This window comes from Pseudorca crassidens, chromosome 11 (assembly GCF_039906515.1).
Source record: "Pseudorca crassidens isolate mPseCra1 chromosome 11, mPseCra1.hap1, whole genome shotgun sequence".
NCBI lineage: Eukaryota > Metazoa > Chordata > Mammalia > Artiodactyla > Delphinidae > Pseudorca > Pseudorca crassidens.
This window is the reverse complement of record NC_090306.1, coordinates 27285597-27291136: the sequence shown is the minus strand read 5'-3', so window position 1 is coordinate 27291136 and position 5540 is coordinate 27285597.

Here is a 5540-nt window from a genome sequence, read left to right as displayed (position 1 = left end):
AGAAAGGCAAGATGCAGCCTCATCCACCAGAACACAGGCACAAGCCCCCTCCAACAGGAAGCCTGCACAACCCACTAAACCAACCTTAGCCACTGGGGCAGAGATAAAACCAATGGGAACTACGAACCTGCAGCCTATGAAAAGGAGACCCCAAACACAGTAAGTTCAGCAAAATGAGAAGACAGAGAAACACACAGCAGATGAAGGAGCAAGGCAAAAACCCATCATAACTAACAAATGAAGAGGAAACAGTCAGTCTACCTAAAAAAGAATTCAGAATAATGATAGTAAGGATGACCCAAAATGTTGGAAATAGAATGCAGAAAATACAAGAAACGTTTAACAAGGACCTAGAAGAACTAAAGAGCAAACAAACAGAGTTGAACAACACAATAAATGAAATTAAAAATTCTCTAGAAGGGATCAATGGAAGAATAACTGAGGCAGAAGAACAGATAAGTGACCTGGAATATAAAATAGTGGAAATAACTACTGCAGAGCAGAATAAAGAATGAAAGGAATAGAGAACAGTCTCAGAGACCTCTGGACAACATTAAATGCCCCAGCTTTCGAATTATAGGGGTCCCAGAAGAAGAAGAGAAAAAGAGAGGGACTGAGAAAATATTTGAAGAGATTATAGTTGAAAACTTCTCTAATATGTGAAAGGAAATAGTCAATCAAGTCCAGGAAGGGCAGAGAGCCCCACACAGGGTAAATCTAAGGAGAAACATGCCAAGACACATATTAAACTATTAAAAATTAAATACAAAGAACAAATATTAAAAGTTGCAAGGTGAATACAACAAATAACATACAAGGAATCCCCATAAGGTTAACAGATACTCTTTCAGCAGAAACCCTGCAAGCCAAAAGGGAGTGGCAGGAAATATTTTAAGTGATAAAAGGGAAAAACCTACAACCAAGATTATTCTACCCAGCAAGGAACTCATTCAGATTTGATGGAGAAATTAAAATCTTTACAGAGAAGCAAAAGCTAAGAGAATTCAGCACCACAAAACCAGCTTTAAAAAAAATGCTAAAGGAAATTTTCTAGGAAGGAAACACAAGAGGAGGAAAAGACCTACATTAACAAACCCAAAACAATTAAGAAAATGGTAATGGGAACATACATATCAATAACTACTTTAAATGTAAATGGATTAAATGCTCCAACCAAAAGATATAGACTGCCTGAGTGGATACAAAAACAAGACCTGTATATATGCTGTCTACAAGAGACCACTTCAGACCTAGGGACACAAACAGACTGAAGATGAGGGGATGGAAAAAGATATTCCATGAAAATGGAAATCAAAAGAAAGCTGGAGTAGCAGTATTCATATCAGACAAAATAGACTTTAAAATAAAGACTATGAAAGAAGCCAAAGAAGGACACTACATAATGATCAAGGGATTGATACAAGAAGAAGATATAAAAATGGTAAACATTTATGCACCCAACATAGGAGCACCCCAAAACATAAGGCAAATGCTAACAGCCATAAAAGCAGAAATTGAGAGTAACACAATCATAGTAGGGGAATTTAACACCCCACTTTCACCAATGGACAGATGATCCAAATGAAAATAAATAAGGAAACACAACCTTTCAATGATACATTAAACAAGATTGATTTAGTTGATATTTATAGGACATTCCATTCAAAAGCAACACAATACACTTTCTTCTCAAGCGCTCATGGAACCTTCTCCAGGATAGATCATATCTTGGGTCAAAAATTAACCCCTTGGTAAATTTAAGAAAATTGAATTCGTATCAAGGATCTTTTCTGACCACAACACTATGAGACTAGATATTATTAACATGAAAACATCTGTAAAAATTACAAATACATGGAGACTAAACAATACACTACTAAATAATGAAGAGATCACTGACGAAATCAAAGAGAAAATCAAAAAATACCTAGAAACAAAAGACAATGAAAACACAACAACCCAAAACCTATGGGCTGCAGCAAAAGCAGTTCTAAGAGGGGAGTTAATAGCAATACAATCCTACCTCAAGAAACAATAAACATCTCAAGTAAACACCTTACACCTAAAGCAAATAGACAAAGGAGAACAAAAAAACCCAAAGTTAGCAGAAGGAAAAAAATCATAAAGATCAGATCAGAAATAAATGAAAAAGAAATGAAGGAAACAATACCAAAGATCAATAAAACTAAAACCTGGTTCTGTGACAAGATAAACAAAACTGACAAACCATTAGCCGGACTTATCAAGAAAAAAAACAGAGAAGACTCAAAGGAATAAAATTATAAATGAAAAAGGATACGTAACAACTGACACTGCAGAAATACAAACGATCATGAGAGATTACTAAAGTAACTATATTCCAATAAAATGGACAACCTGGAAGAAATGGAAAAATTCTTAGAAAAGCAAATGTTCCAAGACTGAACCAGGAAGAAATAGAAAATATAAACAGACTAATCACAAGCACTGAAATTGAGACTGTGATTAAAATTCATCCAACAAGCAAGAGCTCAGGACCAGATGGCGTAACAGGTGAATTCTATCAAACATAAAGATGAGAGCTAACACATATCCTTCTCAAACTCTTCCAAAATATAGCAGAGGGAGGAACACCCCCAAACTCATCATACGAGGCTACCATCACCCTGATACCCAAACCAGACAAAGATGTCACAAAAAAAAACTACAGGCCAATATCACTGATGAACATAGATGGAAAAATCCTCAACAAAACACTAGCAAACAGAATCCAACAGCACATTAAAAGAATCATACACTATGATCAAGTGGGGTTTATACCAGAGATGCAAGGACTCTTCAATGTACACAAATCAATCAATGTGATAAACCATATTAAGAAACTGAAGGACAAAAGCCATATGATCATCTCAAAAGATGAAAAAGCTTTTGACAAATTCAACACTGATTTATGATAAAAATCCTCCAGAAAGTAGGCATAGAGAGAACTTACTTCAACATAATAAAGGCCATGTATGACAAACCCACAGCCAACAGCGTTCTCAATGGTGAAAAACAAATCATTTCCACTAAGAACAGGAACAGACAAGGTTGTCCACCCTCACCACTCTTATACAGCATAGTTTTGGAAGTTTTAGCCACAGCAATCAGAGAAAAAAAGAAATAAAAGAAATCCAAAATGGAAAAGAAGAAGTAAAGCTGTCACTGTTTGCAGACAACATGGTATTACACATAGAGAATCCTAAATATGCTCCCAGAAAACTGTGAGAGCTAATCAATGAATTTGGTAAAGTAGTAAGATACAAAATTAATGCACAGAAATCCCTTGCTTTCCTATACACTACTGATGAAAAATCTGAAGCAGAAATTAAGGAAACAATCCCATTTATCACTGCAACATAAAGAACAAAATAACTAGGAATAAACCTTCCTAAGGAGACAAAAGACCTGTATGCAGAAAACTATAAGACACTGATGAAAGAAATTAAAGATGATATAAACAGATGGAGAGATATGCCATGTTCCTGGATTGGAAGAATCAACATTGTGAAAATGACTATACTACACCAAGCAATCTACATATTAAGTGCAATCCCTATCAGACTACCACTGGCATTTTTCACAGAACTAGAACAAAAAATTTCACAATTTGTGTGAAAACACAAAAGACCCCGAATAGCCAAAGCAATCTTGAGAAAGAAAAACCAAGCTGGTGGAAACAGGCTCCCAGACTTCAGACTATAATACAAAGCTACAGTAATCAAGACAGTATGGTACTGGCACATAAACAGAAATATAGATCAATGGAACAGGATAGAAAGCCCAGAGATAAACCCATGCACATATGGTCACCTTATTTTTGATAAAGGATGCAAGAATATACAATGGAGAAAAGACACCCTCTTCAATAGGTGGTGCTGGGAAAACTGGACAGCTACATGTAAAAGAATGAAATTAGAACACTCCCTAACACCATACACAAAAATAAACTGAAAATGAATTAAAGACCTACATGTAACACCAGACACTATAAAACTCTTAGAGGAAAACATAGGCAGAACACTCTATGACATAAGTCACAGCAAGATCTTTTTTGACCCACCTCCTAGAGAAATGGAATTAAAAACAAAAGTAAACAAATGGGACCTAATGAAACTTAAAAGCTTTTGCACAGAAAAGGAAAACATAAACAGGACAAAAAGACACACCTCAGAATGGGAGAAAATATTTGCAAATGAAGCAACTGACAAAGGATTAATGTCCAAAATATACAAGCAGCTCATGCAGCTCAATATCAAAAAAACAAACAACCCAATCCAAAAATGGGCAGAAGCCCTAAACAGACATTTCTCCAAAGAAGATATACAGATTTCCAACAAACACATGAAAGAATGCTCAGCATCATTAATCACTAGAGAAATGCAAATCATAACTGCAATGAGGTATCACCTCACACGAGTCAGAATGGCATCCTCAGAAAATATACAAACAATAAACTCTGGAGAGGGTGTGGAGAAAAGGGAACCCTCTTGCACTGTTGGTGGGAAAGTAAATTGATACAGCCACTATGGAGAACAGTATGGAGGTTCCTTAAAAACTACAAATAGAACTACCATACAACCCAGCAATCACTACTGGGCATATACCCTGAGAAAACCATAATTCAAAAGGACACATGTACCACAATGTTCATTGCAGTTCTATTTACAATAGCCAGGACATAGAAGCAACCTAAGTGTCCATTGACAGATGGATGGATAAAGAAGATGTAGCACATATATACAATGGAATATTACTCAGCCATTAAAAGAAACGAGAGTGAGTTATTTGTAGTGAGGTGGATGGACCTAGAGTCTGTCATACAGAGTGAAGTACGTTAGAAGGAGAAAAACAAATACCATATGCTAACACATATATATGGAATCTTAAGAAAAAAAATGGTCATGTGGAACCTAGGGGCAGGACAGAAATAAAGACGTACACCTAGAGAATATACTTGAGGACATGGTAAGCTGGGATGAAGTGAGAGAGTGGTGTGGACATATAAACACTACCAAATGTAAAATAGATAGCTAGTGGGAAGCAGCCGCATAGTACAGGGAGATCAGCTTGGTGCTTTGTGACCACCTAGAGGGGTGGGATAGGGAGGATGGGCGGGAGACGCAAGAGGGGGGAAATATGGGGATATATGTATAGCTGATTCACTTTGTTAGAAAGCAGAAACTAAGACACCATTGTAAAGCAATTATACTCCAATAAAGATGTTAAAAAATTTTTTTAAATAGATAAATAAAAATTATTTTTCCATTGGCACTATTCTGGTTCAGGCCATGAACCCTGTTATCTACATTTTTTAAATCTTGATAATTGGTTTAGAAACCTCCAGATTCTCACAGTTGTCACTCTCTACTATCCAGTGTTGTTAGATCCACCACTAGAAATGCAACTCTGTACATCCCATGTCCTTAAACAAATTCCTAAATGAATCTTAAAGGAGAAAAGTATTGTACTGGATCAATTGCAAATCCATAAGGAAAAAATAATAATTTGACTCCTGCCTC